The following is a 26,094-nucleotide window of genomic DNA, read 5'->3' as shown; positions in this document are numbered from 1 at the left end:
AGGGTAGTGCTTCACAGGACAAGAGCAGCACTCTGTTAACAGTGCACATCATAGAGCAAAATGGTCCACACTATTAATCACGAAGGTAAGCATTCCTACTTCAATAGAAACTAGCAATTCATTAACCTTATTTATTAAAACAGAAAAGGAAAATTCGCTTCCTAAATTTAAAACATAGCCAAGCTCAGAGTAAAATTCTTAGCTCAGTGATAGTCCCAGGAAGAAGTCCTCAGACAGAAAAGTGGTTGCTGCAAAAGAAATGACCTAAGACACTGAATCAAATGACATGGGAATCATAGTTTTATAAAACCCACTACTGGAAAGCAAAAAAAAAAAAAAAAAAAAAAAATCTAACAAGAGAGTCAAAATGATACCCAGGAAGGAAGATTCTAAAAATTTATTATATAAAACTACCTATAAAACATATATCTCAGAAAATAAGATGTTACTTAATGATGAATTCATTAATTTAAAAGCATCATATTTAAAGCAAATCAATATCTAAGACTTTTTCTAAAAACCAAGACAACCTTAGAATAAAACAGGGCAACATCTAGTTTTGCCACATCTAATAGCTTCAGAGAAATTCATGAATAAACAATTGTAACTTCACTTGCAAATACCACAAACAGAACTTCAAAATTAATTTCTAAGTTTCAGGTTTCAAGTTTCCAAGGATATACTAGTTCAAGCAGAAACAACATATGACTTCTGAGCATATCCACAAAGTCAGATTTTCCTCTAAAGAATATTCCTGGATCAGTTGTTTGTAATGTAACTGCCTGACCAAAGGGGACAAGAAATGAGGAACATGATGTATCTGCTTCTTGTAAATTGTACACTTCCCTTACATTGGACTCCTCAGAACTCACAGGTCAGATTAGAAGATGCTCCTTGGCAAAATGGGCTGCCCTCTTCTAAACTCTAGAATTCTAGGTTTTAAGGTGAAAAACACACAAAACAAAGCAAAGAAACAAGTAAAAACATTCCTGCAGGAGGAGCTAGGAAAAGGAAGTCATCAAGATCACTGAAGAGAGAGACTCTACTACCGGGTAGCTATGTGTGGGATGTTTACAAATACCACTTTTAGTTTGGACTATTATACTACCAATATAAGTATTTCCATCTATATTCCACAGATGAGAAAATGAAGCTCAGAGATTGAATAACAAGGTCATGAAGCTGGGATATGGCTAAGCCCAAGATTTACTCTCCACTGTCTAAAGGCTGGTTTTTCTCCATGACATCAAACCCACATCACCTTTAATGATGATTCCTGCTGGATGGCATAGACCAATACTGAAAAAAGAAAAAGAAAAAAAAACTGTGGAAGAAACAGAAGCCACTGTCTTAGCCCTGGGGTCAGTTAACATCTAAGACACATTGTGAACTTTCAGATGCCCAATTTGCAAGAAGCAGTGTGGTCCACACAGAGGAAAAGGCACCAGACTGGGGAGAGGGACAATGTGACTCTAGGTTTTGTTATTTACTCCCATATAACCTCAGGTAAATAATAATTCATATTATTTCCTCACCTGCAAAGTGTATCTGCCTTAATTATCTTACAGAATTAGTTCAAAGATCCAATTAGATACTATCAGAGCCTGATTACCTGCAAAACATTTTACAAATATAGAATGTTAATACTGCTATCCAAGGGAAGGGTGTTGTGGTGCAGTGGATTAAGCCTTGCCTGGGACACCTATATCCTACATCAGAGGGCCTGGGATAGAGTTCTGCCTCCACTTCTAACCGCCTCTCTGCTAATGCATATCCTGGGAAGCACCAGATTGTGGCCCAAGTACTTGGATCCCTGACAACCATGTGAGTCACTCAGATGGAGTTCCTGGCTTTTGGTTTCCACCTGACTCTAACTTTGTATTCGGAGAGTGAACCCAACTAATGGAAGTTCTCTCTTTCTCTCTCTTTCTCTCTCTCTCTCTGCTTATCTACCTCTGTTCCTATACCTTTCAAATAAATAAATACCAGCTTTAAATATATATAAGTATATATATATATATATATATAGCTATCCATATGTTCATAGTCACATTATTATAGAACTGTAGATATCTGAATTCAGCAACAAAAGGATTAGCTGACTCACTTTTGTCCTCCCTACTTTTTGCTTTGCTATGTTGGGATTTGTTAAAATGATGAGTTCTCCAAAAGTGAAAAATTAACTCAGTGTCATGGATCTGAGACCCTTCACCACCCATGGACTCCAGTAAGCTGCTCTGAAGGCTGAGTTTGCAACCAACCCACCATTCCTTCCTACAACTACCCTGCGAAGCCAGCCAAGGCAGCCTGCCTACTGCTCACTAAAAGGCTAAGTAACACGAACTCCTCCTTCTTCCTGTTTTCCCATCTTTATCAATTATAAAGTTAGAACTCCATGTTCAAGTGTCTAGTCCACCCTTAAACCCAAAGAGGGACCTAAAATTTTAAATTCACCTCAGAAAAAACTGTAAGATGACCTATTTCCAAATGGAGACTGGAGAAACATTCGAAATCAGGTGATTAGGAAATTCTCTGAGGTAACTGGGAATCTAAAAAAGATGAAACAGAATCTGGCTAACTGGGAACAGTCTTACTAACTAGGCACTGATCATAAAAACTTAAAATAAATAAACTATAATACTTTTTCTGTCTTAAATACTTCCAGTACAACACAATTTTCTATCAGTCTTTTTTTTTACCACATATTAACATTTAGAACATTCTTCTTCTATAGGAAAGAAGTATTCCCAATTGCAAACAGCTGATTGACCAAAAAAAACCCACAAAAAACAAAACATACTTTGCAAGTCTATCTAGACTTAAAATAGGTTTGTTTGAAAAAGACTTATAGAAATTCATGATTCCAAAATCTTCATTTTATTCCATTAATTTTAGTATGATATTGTGTAAACTGAGCTCAGTGGAAACAGAAGAATAAAAATAAATAAGCTTTAACTAAATTCCACAGGAGAAACTACACACAAACTGGTAGAAACTAAAATTCTCAAGCTTTAAAGACACAGGGGCCATCCCTGTGGTGCAGAGGATTGATGCCCTGGCCTGCAGTGCCAGCATCCCATATGGGTGCTGGTTCAGGTCCCTGCTGCTCCACTTCTGATCCAGCTCCCTGCTGGTGGCCCAGGAGGGCAGTGGAGTATGGTCTAAGTCCTTGGGCCCCTGTGCCCATGTGGGAGACCTGGAGGAAGTTTCTGGCTCCTGGCTTCAAATCGGCTCAGCTTTGGCTGCTGTAGCCATTTGGAGGGTGGGCCAGCAGATGGAAGACCTCTCTTTCTCTCTCTCTCTCTCTCTCTCTCTCTCTCTCTCTCCCCCCCCCCCTGTACCTCTTTCAAATAAATAAAATAAATCTTAAAGAAAACTAGAAAAAGACACTTGCAACTGCCTCTATCTTTGGAAACATCTCTCTTCCCTTCTCTCTCTGTCTTCGTTGAAAAAAATCAAATAGTATTCCCTATTGTATAAGTTTTTTTTCTGTATGTAGAAGTGTAGACAACTATGCTTTTCTATTAGAAATAGAAAACAGAAACATATATTCTTTTTATTAAGATCAAACCTGGGAGACAGTATTTTAAGTTTTCCTGAAATTATTCTTACAAATAGCTGAATTACCTCAGTAAATTTTACAAACAGCAAAATATATAACATTTTTAAAACTTACCATGTTTGGGAATAGAACTCTTTATTTGAATAAATGTTTTTATTTTCTATTAATAAAAGGTGATTTCTTCAACTAATAGTGTATTTAAATTCATCTTATTTTACTTAAGCACTTTACAAGGAGGAATTCAATTGCCACATCAAAAAACACAATAAATTTACCTTAATTTTTATGGCCACACATTGAAATTTAAATGAACTAAGATCTAGTTAAATTAAGTGAATGTTACTGTTGGAAAATATGATTTTAAAAGAGAGAAATAACAGCATAAGTCTTTATTATGGAGAAAAAGCCTACAAAATGTACATATCAATAGTTTTTCAATTGAACCTTTCTTACATTTGTATCTCTTGTGCCATCAAACAGTATTTTTACCTTTGGTTGCACTTTCTCATCCTCTATTATATCTTCAAACAAAATAAAAAGAGAACTTCACTCTCAAAAAGACCATAATAGTTCATTAGCCATGCATATCTTAGCAGCCCCCATACCTGACTACATTAGATCTTTTTGCACTTTTCGTTTTTTAGGTCACACAAATACTGTAAGTAATGTAATGAAACCACAGCCTTGTCCGTATTTTCTCATGCAGCCAAGCCCGGACTCATAAATATTTCATTTTTTGTTGTCTTAACTCTGGAACAGATTAGCCTGTATTTTTCATAAATGCTTTATTTAAAAGTCCTTCCTTTCTGAAAGCCATCCTGAACCATGATTTTGGCAAAGCAGTACAGATATCATCATAAGGGCTGTCAGTCAATACTATGGCAGCCAGTAGGCCAATGACCAAAAATGTGAAAGATTCAGAAAGACAAAATCTGTGTAACTAAGTTATTTCACAAGAAAATGCATTACTATATAACAGAAATGTGTCTCCTGAGCCTTAAAATAAAGACTAAAATTCACACAAATGCATTTAGGTCAAAGAAAATTCAAAATGAGTTCTAAAGGAGGGTATAAGCAAGTCATAAATCAGAACTTTGTTGTTCAAGATGTTGAGTAGTATAAACAAAAAGATAAAAGTTCCAAGGAAAAAAGAAAATGATTGTATTCAACTTACAACTCCATCATTATACTGCCTCTTGTCAAATATATACATATATATACATATGCATATATATATATATATCCTAAAATCAAAAGCAAAAACAAGTCCAACTGTCCACTAACTAGCTGAGTATTACAGATGTGCCCATAGCAAAGAAAGAACATCAAGGAAAATAATTTTATTTATTATTTCTCATTCTTAGCCTCTTCTTGCCTCTTCCCCATCTCCTCCAACTGACACTATGTAACCTACAAGGATTACACCAAAAAAAGAACAAAAACATTCCCTGGACAGATTCTGCAAGGTTGGTTTTAGCTATCCTAAAAAATGAAAATAAAGAAATGCCAGAATACATAAACAAAATCCTAGCTAAGGGGTCACTCTCAGTAAATACAGCAGGTGATCCTTCTTGCCAAAAGGCAAAGAAATAATTCTAGTTAAATTGCCTTTGCTGCTGCCTGGGAACTCAGCTTTCAAGTGTCCCACTCCAGCCAACTACTTCATTCATCTAATTGTACCCTAGGCCCCCAGCCTACCTAAATCCAGACTTACTCAGAATCCATCAGAAGCTCTGGATTGTGCCAAAGCTTTGTCTCATGTTTAATGTTGCCTCTGATGCTTGCGACCCTTCATGTAACGGGATCTCCCTGACATTTTGTTTTGCTCCAACGTCTACTAGCAAGATGTAAATGCTTGTTCTGGTTCACTATTTAGACATCTAATGATTCAATTGATCATTGAACTCTATGATTCAGATTTATACTGAAATACCTATAATGCCAAAAGTCAAGCACCTGACAAATTATTGACTTGCTGATTGTTTCTTCTGCCTGGAGGCTTAAGAAGCAATGAGAGGAGTTGCTACTTTAGAGTGAACTGCAGTGAAAAAGGAGTAACCATTTCATGAAGGAACTGTGACAGAATTCTTAGAAGTCCATGACAGCCTTAAGCTCACAATTCGAAGCAACTGAGTGAAACAGGACATGGATTTTATAAATGGAGATTAAAAAGATAGGTGTGCATTTATGTGCATTTGTGTGTGTGTGTGTGTGTGTGTGTGATTGGCAAAACACAGTCCGTGGGCTAAAACTGGCCTACTGCCTGATATTGAATGGTCTACAAAGTAAGAATGGCTTTTACATTTTTAATGAATGAATAAAAATAAAGAGAATACTTTATGAAATATGAAAATTATATATTAAAAATAAAGTATCCATAAATAAACCTTACTGAAACATGGCCACACTCATTCATTTAGGTATCATATACAGCTGCTTTTATAAAAAATGCAGTGAGGGGGGACTGGCGCTGTGGTGTAGCAGGTAAAACTGCCGCCTGCAGTGCCAGCATCCCATATGGACACAGGATCAAGTCCCAGCTGCTCCACTTCTGATTCAGTTCTCTGCTGTGGCCTGGGAAAGCAGCAGAAGATGGCCAAAGTCTTTGAGCCCCTGCAACTGCGTGGGAGATGTGGAAGAAGCTCCTGGCTCCTGGTTCCGATCAGTGCAGCTCTGGCAGTTGCGGCCAACTGGGGAGTGAACCAACAGATGGAAGATCTCTCACTCTCTCTCTGCCACTCCTTCTCTCTGTGTAACTCTCACTTTCAAATAAATAAATAAATATTAAGATAAAATACAATGATATCTTTGTAAAGTAAAAGTCACGGCCCTTTAAATTTAAAAAAATGCAGTGAGGGCTAGTTGGTGCACAGACCTATAGCCCCAAACCCTGGATATCACACCACTGGATCTAAAGTTGTACATATGGCTTCACTGAATCATACCATGCATATGACAATACACCATTCTTCACCCAGATTATAGCTGTCATGAATCCCTCACTTTGTGATTTTTTTATCTCTGTTTTGAAGAAAAAACAGGAGTTGGCACTGTCACATAGTAGGCTAAGCTTGCACTTGAGGTACCAGCATCCCATATGGGCACCGTTTCATGTCCCAGTTGTTCTTCTTTCGATCCAGCTCTCAGCTGTGGCCTGGGAAAGCACTGGAAGATGGCCCCATGGGCTTGGGCTCCTGATCCCAGATGGGAGAAGCTCCTAACTCCTGGCTTCAGATCAGTGCATTTCCACCCACTACAGCCATTTGAGGAGTGAACCAGCAGATGGATATCTTTCACTGTCTCTCCCTCTCTCTGTATATAACTCTACCTCTCAAATAAACAAATAAAAATCTTTTTAAAAAAGATAAAAATACTATGATGGTATATGTATAAAATATCTACATATGAAGTGAATGTGACAAAATGTTAAAAATTGTTTAATTTTTAAACTGAAAAAAACCCTAATATTTACTTTAAAAACCCTGCAACATTTATCTTCCAGCCTTGTACAGAAAAATTTTACTAATTCCTGAAATATGCAGTGACTTGGTGTGAAACTCTAAAAGTTTCTAAAAATACTGAAATTATGAATTACTGAAAGTAAAAATGTGTCCCTGAAACTTCAGAAGACACAACAAATAAAGAATTAGAAAATACCCAAAGAAACAGAAGAGTTACACAAAGTATTTCACCTCAAAGGTGACATACCTGGTAAGGAATAGCAGAGAAACATGACTCAAAGCCTTAGAAAACATTCAAAATGGGCTGAAGCAGATTAAAAATAACCCTGTAAGGAAATGTCAACATCTCATTTCGGTGTGAGAAAATATTGAACAAAAGGATGAGCCTGCCTTTGAAGACAATGGCATATCATCCACAGATAACTGAGATGAAACACAACTTCCTGAATCCTGTTTTGTGTTTACCTATTTTGTCAAAAAGGAAAATGCTGTATTTAAATGGAAAATCAAGCTGATCAATAAGAAAACCAAAGCTCAGACATTAAGAGGACAGTAAGTCACTTTAAGGAAGATGGGGTGTACAAGACCAATGAACTAGTTTAAGAAAAACAAGTTTTGTTAATTCATCCCAGGACCATTTTAACAAACTTGGAAGAACTGCAAACAAAAGAACAGACATGACACATAAGGACAAATGTTTTTATTTTTTAAGGTAAAAGGATTCTAGAAAATGGAGTTCAGTGAGCTTAACACTATTCCTCAACCAAATTCTAGAATGGGTTATTAAACAGATGGTTTGTGAGCATTTAAATTTAAAAAAGAAAAAACTGCCATAGATTTTTTAAAAATAAGCCATGCCAAATCTTGTTTCCTTTTCTGACATTGTTACTAGAAAAGCAGATCAGAGAAATGTTTTAGCTACACGGTATCTGGACCAAGAAAAGTATGGAGAAAATCTCTCAGGGCCAAGTTGGGGTAAATCCACTTACTATTTTGTGTTACTTTATAAAACTTCTTAACACTTTGGGATAACAGGAAAATCTCCATGAGTCTCTCCTGTTTCTGCATGTTTTGTGAGCAAAGATATTGGCAGCTATTGTTCTGCATTATCTTTTCCCAGATGTTTGAATAGAAAACACCTTTGAGATATAGAAATATGCCTCCCTATGGAACATAGGTCAGGCTTGCTTACTGTCCATTATAAAAGAGTAGGCTTCTTAAACTTGGGGTTCCTCAGCTGTGATGCCCCTCACTGAGTGTCCAACATTGAACTCTGTGGAACCTCAGTGTGAACTAAGAGATAAGGGAACCAAAATAAACATGAAGCCCATATTACTTGCTGTGTCTCTGACCCAAGAGTGTTGTGTTGACAACCATCAGTAACACAGTGGATGGCCAATTTATTAGCTTTTAAATAAAGTAAAATGTCATAGCCTTCACAGATCTTGGTAATCTGTGACTCAGCTTTGTCATTCATAAAATGGGGTAAAAACCACCTTAAAAAGGTATTACAAGGATTACATGAATTAATACACACATAAATTGCTTCCATTAACTGCTCAATAAATGTTAGGCATTATTATGGTGACTACTATGATTAATATCTAATACATACAAGTAGCTAAACAGAACCACAAAAGGATTGATGCCAAGTTAAGAAGTCTTCACTCCTCAGAAATGAGGAAAACATTCTTACTCTTAATCATGTTCTGCTTGATGTATTTGCTCATCAAAATTATGAGTGACACAACTGCTAACATGGATAAAAGAACAAGAGCTTCATAAAATACATAAATTTAAGACAGACAGATAGGCAGACAGATACATAGATTTACCAACTGCTGATTCACTCCCCAAAGTCCCCCAGTAGTCAGATGGACCAAAGCCAGTAACCCAATCCAGCTCTCTCACATGGGTGGCAGGAACCCAATTACTTGAGTCATCACCTCCTGTTTCCCGGGGTCTGCACTGGGAGGAAGAAGGCATTGCAAACTCAGGCACTCAGATATAGTATGCAGGTGTCTTCACTGGTATCTTAACCAATGTTATAGTAAGGAACAGAGCCAGTTATTACATCCAGGTACTCCGGTGTGGGATGTGAGCATCTTCACGGCATCTTAACACCAAGGCCAAATGCTTAGATTTAACAGTGATACTGACATTATTTTTATAATATTCAGATGTATATTAATTGCAAATTACAACACATGAATTACAGTTCAATTAACAATGCAGCAGAGCAAAAAAAAAAAAAAAAAAAAAACAGAATTTGCTAGTAAGTTGTACAAAAATGAAGATAAGGCCGGCATTGCGGCTCAACAGGCTAATCCTCGGACTGCGGTGCCGGCACACCGGGTTCTAGTCCCAGTCAGGGCTCCGGATCTGTCCTGGTTGCTCCTCTTCCAGTCCAGCTCTCTGCTGTGGCCTGGGAGTGCAGTGGAGGATGGCCCAAGTGCTGGGCCCTGCACCTGCATGGGAGACCAGGAGAAGCACCTGGCTCCTGGCTTTGGATCAGTGTGGTGCGCAGCCACAGCGTGCCAGCTGCAGCGGCCATTGGGGGGTGAACCAATGGAAAAGGAAGACCTTTCTCTTTCTCTCTCTTTCTCTCTCTCTCTCACTGTCCACTCTGCCTGTCAAAAAAATAAAAAAATTAAAAAAAGAAAAATGAAGATAAATTTTCAGCATGCTCCATACTGGCCAAGTTACACTCATAATACAGTGTCTGATTCTGGATACATTTTAAAGGAAAATTTCAGCAAATATGAATTTCCTTGGAAAACAAGAATTATTTTTGTACATAAAAATAACCAAAGCCCTTTACTTTTACTTCTTAATCCAGAGAAAGAACAAATTTATTGGAAATTAAAACTTTTTCAAACATCTGAAAATTCATGTCTGTGAATTATGTTATGAAAGGATGAAGCGCAGAGCTAAAAATAACAGCTAATTAATTGATTCCATTTCAACGTAAGGAAGAACTATCAACTAACTTTTTCAAATGTTGGACTTTTTTTTTTTCTTTGAGAGGCAGAGTTAGACAGTGAGAGACAGAAACAGAGAGAAAGGTCTTCTTTCCACTGGTTCACCCCCCAAATGGCCGCTACCGCCAGTGCTGCGCTGATCTGAAGACAGGAGCCAGGTGCTTCCTCCTGGTCTCCCATGTGGGTGCAGGGCCCAAGCACTTGGGCCATCCTCCACTGCCTTCCCGGGCCACAGCAGAGAGCTGGACTGGAAGAAAGAGGAGCAACCGGGACAGAACCAGCTCCTCAATCGGGACTAGAAGCCGGGGTGCTGGCGCCGCAGGTGGAGGACTAGCCAAGTGAGCCACGGCGCCGGCCAAAATGTTGGACTTTATGATAAGTTCTTCACTCATGGAAGTTTGTAAAAGTCACTGCTCAAACCAGTACAACAGGGATTCCCTCCTTCACAAATTCAGGTGTCTTTGAACTGCTCACTTCTTGTCCATAAGGAAGCAAACACACAGTTTCTCCAGTCTTCTTGCCTTCTTTCACCCCTGTCTTGTTTCTCTCATTTCTGTTTCATTTTTAGCTCAGCCCCTTCAAGCTGACAGCCCACCTGACTTTTCCATTTGCCTTGCCAGTTATCCACTCTTTTTATATTCTTAGGTCCACAAGCAATCTGTTCAAGATTCCTGGATAACGACCCCAAGCCCCACCTCTCATCTGTCTTGGAAGAGAGATCAGAAATTTAATTTTATGATTGTAAAGCTTCTGTTCAATTCTTGGATTCATTTTGCTTGTTTTTCTGTTTATAGATCTTGGTGAATACTGAATGATTAAAGAATGAATAAATGAGTGAATAAAAGAATATTATTAAGAAACCAATAATAAGCTCTCTTTTGTAAGAACTAGCTACCTGAATGGGTCTTAGTCTTTCAATCACTCCAACAGGTGACAGGGAGTACAAAGGCATGAACAATGAATACCTGTGGGGACAAGGAAAGCAAATGTGACAGTGAGAAAGGACAAGGGTAGAGGTGGGAGCAGGGAGTTGCACGATGGTAAAGACCCAAGATTAATTCTTAGAAAGTATGAACCAGTAAAGTCTCTTTATTTTGTTTATAAACCAAGCAACTATTTATAAACCAAAATAAAATATCAGGCTATATAAAAATGTATTTGAATGAAACTGAGAAGAGAATTCTAAACTCCTAAGAAATTTTGACAAGAAGCAGCAAACACACAAAGGCAAAAATAATAATCCAACCATATCAATGAATTTCAAATGCATTATGCTAAGACTCATTACATGAGTCTATTTTTTCAACAGACATAAAAAGGCACAAACGTATAGAAAGAATACAGAACACTAGTTTACCAGGGACTGGAGGATGACCAAACAGATTGACTAAAAGGCACAGGGAGAAATGGGGAGGGGGCTGGGGGGTAGAACTTATCATATAATTGTGGTGGTGATGAACAAGTGTATATTTGTTCAAAATATAAACAACTGTACACTAAAGGGTGGATGTTACAGGATGTAGCTCACCTTTAATTTTTAAAATGGGAAAAACAAGAGTTTAAAATAACTTTGAAAAGCTAACCAACTAAGATACAGTTTGTGTCACAAAAAAATCACATCAAAGGTAAACATTTTGAGAGAAAATTATTGGGATCATTTCTATGATACAGTGACCAGTACATGAATTCAAAGAAAACATCACAGGGTTTGGGTTGTGGCACAGCAGGTTAACACTGCAAAATTGGCATCCAGTCTTAGAGCCTGGGTTCTGGCCCCAGGGGCTCTTCCTGCTACTGTGCCTCAGACAGCAGTGGGAGAGCCAGAGGGAGCTCTGGGCTCCTGGCTTAGGCTTGGCCCAGCACTGGCCATCACAGCCATTTGGGGAGTGAGCCAGCAGAAGGAAGATATTTCTCTCTGTCATGCCGCCTTTCAAACAGATAAATAAATCTTATAAAAGAGAAATTAAAAATGTATAACCAACTTGCTTTTTGTAAATTAATCAAATATATTCTCACTGATGAGTAGTTAACATCTCAAATTAAATTCATTCATGTCTTATTTTGAAATATACTCCCATAAAAATGTTACTCTAGTAATAAGAAAATAAACATTAAAATTTGTATTATTTCTATAGTCTACATTTTGTTAGCATATTTTCTATTTTATGTTTTAACTTAAAATTTATGCTTAAATAGAACACTCATTGCTCAAAATTAAAAACAAAACTTACAATAATTATTTTTCTTTTTCCTTTTTTTTTTGACAGGCAGAGTGGACAGTGAGAGAGAGAGACAGAGAGAAAGGTCTTCCTTTTCCATTGGTTCACCCTCCAATGGCCGCCGCGGCCTGCATGCTGCAGCCGGCGCAACGCGCTGATCCGAAGGCAGGAGCAGGAGCTTCTCATGGTCTCCCATGGGGTGCAGGGCCCAAGGACTTGGGCCATCCTCCACTGCACTCCAGGGCCATAACAGAGAGCTCGCCTAGAAGAGGGGCAACCGGGACGGAATCCCGCACCCCGACTGGGACTAGAACCCAGTGTGCCGGCGCCGCAAGCGGAGGATTAGCCTAGTGAGCCGCGGCAACAGCACGATAATTATTTTTAATATAGTATGAATAAACATGTGTTTACTCATCTTTTAGAACTTGGCACTGAGGTAGGCATTTGGTCTGGTGGTTAAAAGATGCTTCCTCGGATACCCACATCCTGTTCTACTCCTCAATCCAGCTTCCCGCCAGTGCATGCCCAGGGAGGTATCAGGTCACAGCTCCGTAACTGGGCTCCTGCCATCCACATAAAAGATGCGAATCCAGTTTCTGGCACCTGGCTTCAGGCTGGCCCAGACCGAACAGTTGTGGGCATTTGGGGAGTGAAGCAGCAGATGAGGGATTTTAAATAAAAAATAATAGTAATATTTTCTCCCAAAATTCAGCACTGTTTCAGAGCTATGAGAATGAGATGCTTTCAGGACACAGTTAAGAGGGCATCAAAGAGAATACGTATGTAAAATCTAATACCAATTAAAAATTACTAAGTGCATTGCTTTTTTTCTGATTAAGAACAGTTTGAGCAATAGACATATAAGGTTAAGGATAGATTTTTGTTACTGAAAAATTGCAAAGAACCAAAGCTGAAGTGATAAAAAGGCAACTTAAAAGCATACTTTCTTAAACTTATCAAGAAACTAGGATTTTAAAAATGATTTTATCTGGCCAGTGCCACGGCTCACTAGGCTAATCCGCCTGCGGCGCGGGCACCCAGGGTCCTAGTCCCAGTCGGGGCGCCGGATTCTGTCCCGGTTGCTCCTCTTCCAGTCCAGCTCTCTGCTGTGGCCCGGGAAGGCAGTGGAGGATGGCCCAAGTGCTTGGGCCCTGCACCCACATGGGAGACCAGGAGGAAGCACCTGGCTTCGGATCGGCGCAGCACTGGCGGTAGCGGCCATTTGGGGGGTGAACCAATGGAAAGAAGACCTTTCTCTCTGTCTCTTTCTCTCACTGTCTAACTCTGCCTGTCAAAAAAAAAAAAAAATGATTTCATCTGGAACAATATGTCACTCAAATGAATTTTCTTTTTAATGACAGGAATACATTCTCCATACTGAAATATGAGTATTTTCAAGCTTACATTCTTGCCCAAAGCTACCACAAGTTAACCTCTACTTTCTTAGAAGCAGAAGTCTTTGTCGCTGTGTTCTTGGTTGTGTTAAATCTAAAACAGTGAGCTGATTATGACAAGGAAGGCAGTGAGAGTATGAGAAAAGACCACACTGCAGAAGACTACAATGCTGCAAGGACCACGTACACTTGGAAGGATTGTATGCATCATCTGATCAGAGGCTGAGATCACAAAGCAGTGAAGAAATAGCTTAGATGAGGCTCTGCAATCTTTCAGCAGTCCCCAAGGAAAGGAGGAAGACATCTCAAGAGATTTCCAACAAAAGTTCTTATGTGGTATACTATATAAAACTCCCATGAAGCCAAGCTATAGCAAATAGGTGGTACTCCTACAGTTGCAGTTTTGTTTATTTTCAGTGTAGCATAAAGTATAGGCTGGACCACTTGGTGGCCAATGTTTTATATGGGTTGTAAATGTAACATGCACTGTGGGTGTGAAGTCCATTAAGAGCTTGATTTACTGTACTTGTGTATGTGTTTGTTTAACTTGTGGACAAAGACTGAAATACAGATGCAAAAGATCCTCTTTTGCAACACAGAACTCATTGATCAGTATGAGTTTTGATAGATACAAGCAGGAATAGGATGAAAAAACAAAAAAGACAAAATTTGGCTGGCGCCGCAGCTCACCAGGCTAATCCCCCGCCTTGCGGCGCCGATACACCGGGTTCTAGTCCCAGTTGGGGCGCTGGATTCTGTCCCGGTTGCCCCTCTTTCAGGCCAGCTCTCTGCTGTGGCCCAGGAGTGCAGTGGAGGATGGCCCAAGTCCTTGGGCCCTGCACCCCATGGGAGACCAGGAGAAGCACCTGGCTCCTGCCATCGGATCAGTGTGGTGCGCCGGCTGCAGCGCGCCAGCCACGGCTGCCATTGGAGGGTGAATCAATGGCAAAAGAAGACCTTTCTCTCTGTCTCTCTCTCTCACTGTCCACTCTGCCTGTCAAAAAAAAAAAAAAAAAAAAAAAAAGACAAAATTTATCAAACAACTTACCCAACCCCATACTTCATTACTGGATTGGTGCCACTAACAGTTAAATATATGAATGAGCACAGGGCTAAGGCAAAACTTTGAATAAATTAATATTTATGGAATGATAATGGCATAAGCTTCAGGGAAGAGAATGCCAGGTGGTTATTTATGTTGCTTTATCCTAATGTGATCAGCTCCACACGCACTGGACCTTCTCCTCCCTTGATTCTGCATTCTGGTTAAATAATGGGAGGCTCCACTTGTGACTGGGAAGTATGTGTCTATGTTTGCATATGGTGATCTAAAAGGACCTAGTGAGATAAGACAACCGGAAAGAAAAACTCTTAAATTTTAATTGCGCCCCCAGAGCTTCACTAGCAACATTATTATGTTGATTTTGTTTAATTGTTTTCATTTTGGGAAGTCTCTTTTCGCAACTTTATTATTTTATGTACCTAAGAAGTGCACCTATTGTCCCCTCAAACTTGAGTGCTTGCATTTCATAAAATGTTCAAGTTGAAAGTGATCTTTGGCCGGCGCTGCGGCTCAATAGGCTAATCCTCCACCTGCGGCGCCAGCTACACCAGATTCTGTCCTGGTCACTCCTCTTCCTGTCCAGCTCCCTGCTGAGGCCCGGGAAGGCAGTGGAGGATGGCCCAGGTGCTTAGGCCCCGCACCTGCATGGGAGACCAGGAGAAGCACCTGGCTCCTGGCTTCAGATCAGCGCCGTGCGCCGGCTGCAGTGCGCTGGCCGCAGCGGCCATTGGGGGTGAACCAACGGAAAAGGAAGACCTTTCTCTCTGTCTCTCTCTCTCACTGTCCACTCTGCCTGTCAAAAAGATAAATAAAAATAAAAAAAGAAAGTGATCTAAAAGCTAATCCAGTTTCTTCTTAACTCTGGAGGAAATGACTCACAATCCCTCAGTAGATATAGACACACATAGTACTAGAAAGTAGGTCTCCTAGCAGTTAGCATGGAAGAAGTAAAGCAAGGTGGCTATTTTACTCTTTGGCATAATAATTCAACATTTTTCAAAATGATCCGTGTTCATTCTCACCCCAATATGAATTACTATTATTGGAAAAGTATTTTCATAAAATTTCCTATTAGCAACAAGGGAAGGATAAGGTATTGGGCATGGAATACCCAGATGACAACATGGAGGGCAGAACATCCAAGGAGCAGGGCAAGAAGAGAGAAGGTGTGCGTTAAATGAGTTTTCAAAAATGGGGAGAGACAGATAATTACATGTAAAACTCCACTTTATCTTCCTTCAATTTCCCAAGGGTCACATATCACAGAGGGTATAATAAAATATCAGAATTCATCAGTAGGCATGGCAGTAAATCTGCTGCTTGGGATACCTACATCCCTTATCCGAGTGCCTGGGTTTGAGTAAGCACACTGCTTCTGATCCAGCTTACTGCTAGTGTACACCCTGGAAGGCAGCACTTGGTGGCTCAATTACTGCAGTTTCTGCTACCCAAAGGGAGATCTGAATGGAGTTCCAGGTTCCCAGTTTCATCCTGGCCTAGGCCTAGTTGTTGTAAGCATTTGGGAAGCGAAACAGCAGATGGAAAATCTCCCCTACCCGTGTGTCTGTGTGTGTGTGTGTGTGTGTGTGTGTCTGCCTTTCAAACAAATAACATCTTAATTTAATTTAATTTAAAACAAGACAATGTTAGGGCCGGCGCTGTAGAGTAGCAGGTAAAGCTGCTGCCTGCAATGCTGGCATCCCACAAGGTTCAAGGCCTGGCTGCTCCACTTCCAATCTAGCTCCCTGCCTGGGAAAGCAGTGGAAGATCGCTCAAGTACTTGGGCCCCTGCCACCCATGTGGGAGATCCAGAAGCAGCTCCCAGCTCTCAAGGTTGTGGGCATCTGGGGAGTGAACCAGCAGATTAAAGATCAACCTTTTTCTGTCTCTCCCTCTTTCTCTGAAAACTTTGCCTTTCAAGTAAATAAATAAAAAAAGAGACAACTTTAAAAAATTATTTGCCTCCTGGAAAAGCAGAGAGGGAAGGAGAAAAATGAGAAGAAGAAGGTGAAGATCTCCAGGGTGGGAGCCTGGCCCAGTGGTTAAGATGATCCTTATGATGCCCACATTGCATACTGGAGTCCTGGCTCTGCTCCCATTCCAGCTTCCAGCTCATGCTCTTACTGGGAGGTGGCCAGTGATGGCCCAGGAAGCTGAGTCCCTTCCACCCACATGGGAAACTTAGGTTGGTTTCTGGACTCCTGGCTTCAACGAGGCCCAGTCCTGGCCGTCGTGGGCATTTGGGAATGAATCAGAGGATGGGAGATTTCTCTCACTATCTCCTTCTCTCTCTCCCTCGTGTGTGTTTGTGTGTGTGTGTGTGTGCACTTCACAAATAAATAAATACAAAGAGATCTCCTCCTTCTTCAGTATCAATAGAAAAGATTATGGACTCCTTTGGTAATTTTTTAGATACTTGCAAAAAAATTTCTGAGCCAGTTAGTGTAATTTTAAGTATGAACACACTGCATGTGAGGGAGCTCTAGAGGGCATTATGGTTATAAAAATATCAGTATATTTTCAGGTTGTTATATGGAGGGTTGCATTCTTTAATCATGCCTTAGTATGCAACAGCAACTTGAACAAGCTAAAGAGTAGGACTTTAAATTTGAAAAGACAGACTTATCATCAAATCATAAATATTCAGTCTACTCTGTTTAAAGAATATATTGAGGGTATAGGTGTTATGGCACAGTGGTTAAGTTGTTGCTTGTGATCTCACATCCCACACTGGAGTTCAGTTCAAGTCCTGGCTACTCCACTTCAGATTCAGCTTCCTTCTAAAGCATCCTGGGAGATAACAGAAGTTGGCTCAAGTGCTTTGAACCCTGACACCCATGTAAAAGATCAGGACACAGTTCCTGGTTCCTGGCATCAGCCTGGCCCAGCCATAGCGTTTACAGTCATTTGGAGAGTGAAACAGCAGATATAAATCTCTCTCTCTCTCCCTTCTCTCTATGCCTCTCAAATAAAATAAAAATAAAAAATAATTTTAAATCATTTCAATTACACAAAAAAAACAAGTTACGCAATGCTACGGACAGAATTTCCAATGAGCCCTTCATTTCACATTATTTATGGCACTTCCAACAAGTGTCAGGCACTATTCTAAACACTGAGAGCAGTGAACAAAACAAAATCCCTGGCTCCATTTGAATGCACATTCTCCTTAAGGGAACAGATGATAAACAAGTAACTTTTTAATATGCCAGTTGATGACAGTACTATGAAGAAAAATAAAATACAATGAAGGTAATGGGGTACGATAAATGAGGATCTGTTATTTAATACAAGACGATCAGAAAAGGTTTCCCTAATAAGAACACACGTGAGCAGGAACCTGAAGTTCACAAAGACACTTGACAAAACATAGAGAAAAGCTCTGAGCTGGGAATCAACTTAACCTGTTTCAAGGAATATCAAGGAGGCCAATGTGTCCACAGTGGACTGAATAAGAAGAAAAATAATAAGGTAATATAGAGAATTTTTGTCTTTTATGCAGAGGAACATAAGAAGCTGTTGGAAGATTTATATAAAAAGACATAATCAGAATTTAATTTTTGTAAGATCACTCTGTTGTGTGGAGAATAAACTGTGGTACCTATAGAGACAGGATGGGGAATTAAAACAAGCATCTATTGCCATAGTTCAAGTAGGAGATGATGGTGGAATGGAACAGACTGATAGCAGTGCTAGTACAAATGAGATGAACAGAATAAAGCAGATTTTTGTTCCCATTTAACTAAAGGTAGAGTCCATAAGGGAAAAAAAATCCAAGACAAAGCTGAAGTAAAGAGTTAGCTACAGGCATACAGATATAGAACAACGAAATCCTGGAACATAAATTTGGGTGAAGTAATAGTGAGGAACAGTTCTTAAAGATGTTGGGGATCTTTTTTTTTAATGAGATGATTTTATGACAGACTACATATGCTGAGATGTTAAGATATCTGGATTAGTGTACTATAAGTTTCTCCTCACAATCTGCCAGTGAAAAAATTTATAAATGCTTCCTCCAAAGTAGGTCTTCCATCGGTTCTTTCCTACCCCCTAAAATACAGTTTAAGAAAGTTTGTTTTCTCCAAAGGTAGAGAAAAAGTTCCCAAACAATGGCTGTAGCTCTACGTGTGAACCGAAATGATAGAAATTTAAAGGGATACCAAAACAAAAAACTTTCATGTAAAATACTATTAAATAAACATAAAAGTTCAGAAGAAAGAAAAAATGAATATCAGAAAAACTTCAAGCTCCTTCTAGTGGCATACTTTCTTGGAAGAACTCAATGTTAATTACTTAACTTTTGTTAATAAATGTATGATAGCCTAATCGCATAATCTTTTAGACTTTTATGAGAAGAATCTTTAAAAACTTAAACAAATTTTAAATCCACATTATCATCTACAAAATATATTCTAATTCTTCCAAGACAGAAATGGAAAGAAATTGAGGAACGTTAATAAACAAAAAATATTGAGAGCTTTTAAACCCCTAGGAATTCACTTGCTTCACAGCAATGTACTTTTTCAACATTTAAATTATAGTCACTCTTGTTAATGAAAATAATTTGATACTGCAGCAAAGAACGGAGATGTCTTTTCTTTATAACATATTTGCCATTATAAAGGGAAGGTATGTTCTAGATATCCTTGGAAGACAGAAGGAAGAGACAAGAGTACAACTAATCGGAAAGTTGAATTCAAGCAGCAATTGAGTATGGAATGCATATTTTAAATATCAAAGAAATCAAAAGATTACACCCGGTGCCTCCACAGATAATTTTCAGACAAAATTTATCTCATGAAAATTTTAAATAGATTTAGATAAATACAGTTTCAGAATTCATATTGAATATGGCAAGCCATAAAAATGAACAAATATCAACTGAGGAAGAATGAACAAAGTTCACAACTACAAAATGAAAAAGTAAAAGTCAATCCTAAGCTATGAATAATTAAGTTATAACATTGTTTTAAAGACAAAATAGGGGTGATGTCACATAACCTCATTTAGAATGCAGATACAGGCTGTTGACTGCCAGACAAGTAACTGTATAATCACAAACTTTGAATCAATCCAATTATAAAATTGAGATTATACTCCTAAAATAATTAGGCCAGTATTTAAAAATACCACATGTGAGGAAACATCAAATTACTACAGCAACTATTTTAAGAAAGAATAGCTTTAACGATTATTAGTAAGGAAAATACATCATCACTTACACATAAGTTTACTCTCCCTTTAAGGTTAATAGCATGGCAACACAATAACCTAAATCTTTAAAGACCTCTCTCCAGCATCTCAGCATTCTAACACTAATCTCTTAGTCATAATGTTTCCTTACATAACATCAAAGCTAATCACTTCTTTGTTTACTGGTCTAATCTGGATAACTTGGGGAAGGAGATGGGTAAATATGCTGGGCAGAGAAAATACATTAAAAATTTTCAGAGATAATAAGACAGAAGTAAATAAGCAGGTGAAAACACTCATTTATTTTAACAAGCAAGAACATCTACAAGGAAAGAACATTCAATATGAAGGAATATCCCAAAACGTAGGTATTTAACCCAATTTAACAGTAATGAGTTTCCTCTAAACCAAGGAGGGGTAAAGAAACTGGTATTTTTAGACAACTCTCTTATATGTGCTTAGTTAAGATGTAAGAAAAAAATAAAAACAATTATGGGACCCACAGTTATAAGAAACAAATGAAGAAGATAAAATTTTGGGACAGCTTCAAAAAGAAACCAATGAAAATGACCTAGAAGCATCATGGAGAGAAAATGGCACATGGAACTTAAATTACTTTACTTGATAAAGACTATAGAAGTGACATGATTTTAGTCAAATATTAAGAAATATACAGTTGAACTTATGAAACTCTTTATTTCATCTGAAGAAGTAACAGGATCACTGCACTAACCTACAGTGTCTAGAATCTAAATTAGGCATCAGATTATCTGTGGACCATGAGCACGGGAATGTGCTTTGTAAAGTTTCTAGTCTCTGGATCACCTTTCTAGAAGTCCTTAGAATATAAACAGCAATTTTCTGGATGAGATTTGCTCAAGTTTATTAAGACTCTATGAATTCAGGGCCATGCAAGTAGGTTGCTTTTAAAAATCTTAACAAATATCAGGATCTCATTTGGGCCTAATCCAAGAAATGGGTTTTCTTTTATCAATGGACAGCATGAATTTAGGCACTGGTGAAAACATTTTTAATTTATTCATTTACTGATGAGTACACTACTATTTATCATAAAGTTAAGGAAAAAAGTTTGAGTGTACACAAAGTCAGTAATCAGAAGTTGGGATCTGTTTCTAGATTCAACAAGGATTAGCAATCTTGCCCACCAACAATCACAGTAACTTCTTAGTGGTCTATGTCGTCAACCCCATTCTCTTCCTACTAGTCAAGGGCTTCCTTCTAATTTAACTCAAGAGAGGCAGAAAATAAGTGACTATGTCCATCCTTATGGTTGCTATCAGTGGTATAACTAATAGCTGAATTGACGTGAGACTGTTAACAAAGCAATGCACAAGAATAATGAGGCAGAGCCAGATATATTATATTTTTAAAATATCACAAATAATATCCTTTTTATTTAGTTAACTTCTGCATCCTTCACATCTTGAAATGAAATTTGTCTGGCTCTGTTACACATCCTAAGATTCTCAATCAAACCATGTAAGTTAGGTTCACATATTGAAATATGATTTTCATCAAGTATTACTCTAAAAGCTGGGCAGAGAGTAGTTTTATAATTTTGAAAAACCCTGCTTACAGAAGTTCTCATTATAGCATACCTACACCTAAAATAAAAAAAAAATTTCCTACTTTTATGATGGTCCACAGGAGACTATTTCCTCCCTACTGCAGGTTTCCAGAAATCTACAAAAGTTACTTTATTTTTAAGCAAAACCACTGCACTATCATTGGTGCAAAGAAATAAAAACTTCAATGACAGTTCACTCAGGCACAATCATTCACTCAATCTATTCATATCATGATGGAATCAAAGGCCTCTTTACACTCCAGAGTGTGACTTATGAGAAGAAGCTCCAAAATTTAAGTTGGACAATTGCAGAAAACAATTATAAACTACTCTTAATAGCTGTGTACATATATTTCCATTAATTGCTCTATTTATTCTAACATACAAAGTATATTGATACCGTTTTAATAAACTGCATTTAAAACATTATATTCATATCTACATTGATCACTTTTTTAACTTAAACTTTCATATAACCTTTTAAAATTTAGTGTCCTCTCTCCCACTTACCTATAGGTTTCTAGTTTTCTCTTTAAAAGTTAGTTTCTTAATCATGATGAAACATTTCTTTCACCTACTTTTGGATAACAATGAAATAATAGGTTCCTTAAGGAAGTATTTAACTGGATGACTACTGAACAGGGACCTAGTTAAGCCATAAAAACAAGAGGAAGGACAGAAGGAAGAAAGGCAGACAAAAGGCAAAAGGACTTTAAAAAGCTCTAAGGCCAATGTGATTTTTTTTGTATGACACTAATGATCACAGTGTATATAACTTCATACCCCCTCTATTAATGTAGATACAAATAAATCAAAATGGTAAATTGTGTTTAACAGCATTAAACAAACACTACATTTAAAAATTCCAGTACACTGAGAATATACTTATCCATAACTCACAGTGACAGGAAAGATAAACAGGCCCCTTGACAACATAAAACATTTCCCGAGGTATGCCACAACGCAAACTTGAAGACGGAAATATCTGAAAGCTCATCTTTGCTTTAGTTTTGACCTCGAGCACAGACTTGCTATTAAAACACACCCCTCCTGTCTCCACTGCTGCCTAACCAAACTATTTGAGTCAGGACAGCATGCAAAGATGTGCCTTCCAGGCAAACTTTTGTTTTCTAGAAGTCAATCTCTCCAATTGTTCTTCCACTTGGAAAAGGTCCACTTCAGCTACTTGACACCAGGGCGTCACTTTCTCCCTTGGGCTTACCTGCTACTACTTAACTATTCTTCCAAGGAGACTCTGGGCATGTTGGGAGGCGACTCATTAAGCACTTCCGAATCCCTGATGACTACATGGGTACACACCTTACACATTCCCACAGGTCTGCGGCGCCCTTTCTTCCTCCAGCCCCTCTGGGGAACACACCGGGGCCACTTATGCACCTCGCGTCCCTAACGCCTGTCCACCTGGGAGCAAGAGTTCCTGAGGAGTAATCTTCCACTAATATCAAGAAACTGACTGGATTTCAATCTGTGGTGAAAGAAAACGTGTGTCTGTGTGTGTGTGTGTGTGTGTGTGCGTGTGTGTTGGAGAGAGGTGGTGGCGGCGTTACAGATAGCAGCTGTCCATTAAGTGCTTTAAATCTGTTGGTGAAGAAGCTGAATAAACAAATACACAGACGGGTCTGGCTCCTCAGGGACCCTGGATTCGGAGCAGCTTCCCAAGCGGCAGCCAGTTTGGCCTCTGTGGAGCCATCCCTAAGAAAACGCGCACTGGTTCCGCTTCCAAACACCGCAGCCCTGCACACGTCCATCCCCTCACGCTCCTGCTAATCAAAGCCTCGCCCGGCGCTCCAGGTACCCTGAGAGACTTACCTACGAGGTCTCAGAGCCTGAGGGCGGCAGGGCAACTTTTCCTCCCTGCTCTAGAGAGGCCCGAACTCCCGCCGTCAAGTGCGGGTCTACACGAAGTAGGGAACGTCGGGGCGCGTCGGGCCTCCGGGGTGGAGGAGGCGCGCAGCCACCCCGCTGGGTCCCGCCCGGGCCGGCGCGGCCTCAAGCGCCCTAAGGCGAGCGCGGAGGGGCTTCGGGAAACTAGCTTCGCTCGCTGGCTCTAGCTCGCCAGGGCCACCACGGACGCACAGGTCCAAACCCAAGGAGGAGAACCTCTCCCTCTCCCCCAAAGGTGTCTGCGTCCCCTCCCATAGTGCCCTCCCTGAAGAGATCGCCCTCTGAACCCTAAAACCACCCTGAGCGAGGAGACCTTTTTACAGCGAAGTCGAAGTGAGGCCGGGACAGAGCCCTTGGGGAGGCGGGTCGTGCTAAGGCGTGGACGGGAGAAGGCGCGCGATCCGGGCGGCCGAGGGGACACACTGCTCTCCCGAAGCGTCGCCAGGGGCCGGAGTTTCTCAGCTGGGGAAACCGGAGTGTCCCCGGAGTGCCTTTCTGCTTCCCAGGGAAGGGCTTGTGAAACGAACGCGCAAGTGGCTCCCTTCCGAGCTGGGAGGCGCGCACTTGCCCACCGGAGTGAATAAAGGTCAGCCTTGCCTCAATAAAGTGTGTGCTTCCAGCCGCCAGATGTTTTTACTGGTGTTGCTCCTCCCGGGGGAGGGGAGAAGAGAGGAAGAGGGAAAGGCAACAAACAACAACAAAAGAAGAGTAAACAACACACACATCTGGTGTTTCGACACACATTTCGCTCCAGCCGCGGTCTCCCCGGACTAGGCAACACTTTGCATATCCAAAACTAAAAATCCTCCGAGAGCCAGCAGTAACTCTGTCCCCTCTCGACGCCCCCTGCCCCCCAGCACAAAGCGACAGGGAAAAAAGAACAACAAGTGGTGGTGTAAGGTCCGGAGCGCGGCCCCGACGCCGGGCCGGAATTTGACACATGTCACGCTCGCCCCGCCGCGCGCGCCGCGCTGCCGCCGGGGCCAAACTTTGCCGCCGCCGCCGCGGGAGGAGCGCGAGGAAGAGTCAAGTCCCAGCCCGGCCCGGCGTGGAGGTGGCTGGGACGGGCTGGAGTGCGGAGGTGCACCGCGCCGGAGTCAGGGCCAAGAAACTTACCGCGACCGGGACGCCGTGGGCAGCGTCCCAGGAGGTGGCACCCGCGGCGCCAAGCAGAAGCCCCCAAACAACACACCCACGCGCGAGTCCCGGCAGCCGCTGCCGCGAGTAGGGGCGGGGCGGGGGGGCGCCTCAGCCGGCGGACGCGGCCGCCGCATAAATGACCGGGGCGGGCGCTCGCGGGCGGCGCGGGGCCGGAGCCGGGGCGCAGCGGCGGGCGCGGAGCTGCACGCGCCGGCGTGTCTCGCGCTTTCTCGGAGGCTCGCGCTGTCTCGCGCTGCGGCTCCCCCCACCCGGATCTGTGTGTGTGTGTGTGTCTGTGTGTATGTGTGTCTGTGTGAGTGTGCGCTGCCGGTCGCGCGCACTCGGCCGCGCGCGCGCGTGTTGTTGGCAATGCAAACTGTACACACACGCGGCGCGCGGAGCCGCCTCCGCTCCGAGGGGCGGGCTGGGGGAAGGGGCCTCTCGGAGGGCCCCTGAAGGGCCGCTGGGCCACTTGTTTGTTTTGTCTTCCTTGGCGCTGTTATTGTCGTGGTAGCGGTGGAGCCCCGAAGTGGTTGGGAATCAGCCGGTCGGGATGCCGGTGTCCCCCACCGCCCCAACCCCTCACGCCCGTGTGCCCCCGGTCGCCACCCCCCACCCCCGCAACTTCTTTCAGGGAGGCGGAAACGCGGGGCAGAGTTTTGTTGGGATTCGCCACGGAGCCTCCTGGCTGACGTCAGGTCCACCTGCTATGTAAACAACTCAGCTCGGGAACTTGTTTGTTCTGCGCCCCCACCCCCACCCCGCTCCCCACCTCCCGCTCCGCCTCCTCTCGCTCGCCCCAGACGGCGAGTCAGGGGAGGGGGTGGGGAGGGAGGCGAGAACAAAACCGTATGCTGTACTGGCACGGCCGAGTTGTGTCTGCTGCTTCTTGGCAATCCTCAAAGTACGTCCTCTCAGCAGACGGAGCTGCTGGCAAATGAAACTGGGGATTCCACGTGAAAGCGCAAGGAGCCTCGAAGGGAGCCAGAGCCCTTGGTGGCGGGGAGTTACTGGACAGGGTGGTCGGAAAGGGAGACCGACCGTGCGTTCAGGCGCTGATTGGCCTGCCGTTTGCACGGCGTGCGCCTCTGCGGCCTGGGGTGGCGAGAGGCCGAGCGTCTTTCTCACTCATTGTTTTCGTGGCTCCGGGCTCCCTCGGGCCCAGGAGTGCCTGGGCTTCCTCACGGTCGCGCAGCCCAGGTCCCCGGGGCGGGGCTTGGCAGGAAAAAGCCTCCCAGCCGGGACTCGGCGGGTCCGCTGTCGTGTGGGGCCCTATCAGTAGCTGAGGGGAGCACAAGTAACCGGAATGAAAAGGCAAGGAGGGAACTGCCAGAGCCCGCTCTGCGCTCACTTCAAAGCCGAGGCGCCCGCGTGGGGAATTCGCGGGCCCAACCTCCTGGGCACTGGGGGGCCTTGCGCTTCAACGCAGGGTGCGATCCGTTGGGATACCGGGGCGGGGGGGCGGGGGAGGGCTAGGCGGGCCCTGGAGGGGACGCGCGAACCGAAGGCCGACGCGTAGGGGCAGCTCTCTGCCCACCCCAGGTGTGGGCCCGCGTGGGGCCTCCGCGCGGCCTCCTCGCGGCCCCTC

At 41.8% G+C, this 26,094-nt stretch overlaps 1 protein-coding gene and 1 non-coding gene across 28 annotated transcripts in view; one reads left to right on the top strand and one right to left on the bottom strand.

The window, feature by feature from the left end:
• The window catches only part of FOXP2 (forkhead box P2), a 651,851-nt gene extending 627,167 nt beyond the window's left edge, over positions 1 to 24,684 (bottom strand). For 22 of the 27 annotated variants that reach the window (XR_016230716.1, XR_016230714.1, XR_016230715.1 and 19 more), the window contains exon 1: positions 24,483 to 24,684. The gene's annotated coding sequence lies outside the window, so the exon portion shown is untranslated. Of the gene's footprint in view, positions 1 to 23,679; positions 23,809 to 24,482 lie in introns of those variants that run through there. The other 5 variants (XM_089327974.1, XM_089327976.1, XM_089327948.1 and 2 more) reach the window with 2 other exon arrangements.
• LOC127491921 (small nucleolar RNA SNORA40) lies at positions 14,139 to 14,262 on the top strand. The gene has a single exon (XR_007920847.1). It is a non-coding gene; the product is annotated as a small nucleolar RNA SNORA40 (small nucleolar RNA).
• Positions 24,685 to 26,094: the final 1,410 nt, after the last annotated feature.

The sequence above is a fragment of the Oryctolagus cuniculus genome, chromosome 3 (genome assembly GCF_051225735.1).
Source record: "Oryctolagus cuniculus isolate XC-2025 breed Fujian yellow rabbit chromosome 3, ASM5122573v1, whole genome shotgun sequence".
Classification (NCBI taxonomy): Eukaryota; Metazoa; Chordata; class Mammalia; order Lagomorpha; family Leporidae; genus Oryctolagus; species Oryctolagus cuniculus.
The sequence above is the reverse complement of the archived record's forward strand: the minus strand, read 5'-3'. Positions and strand labels throughout refer to the sequence as shown.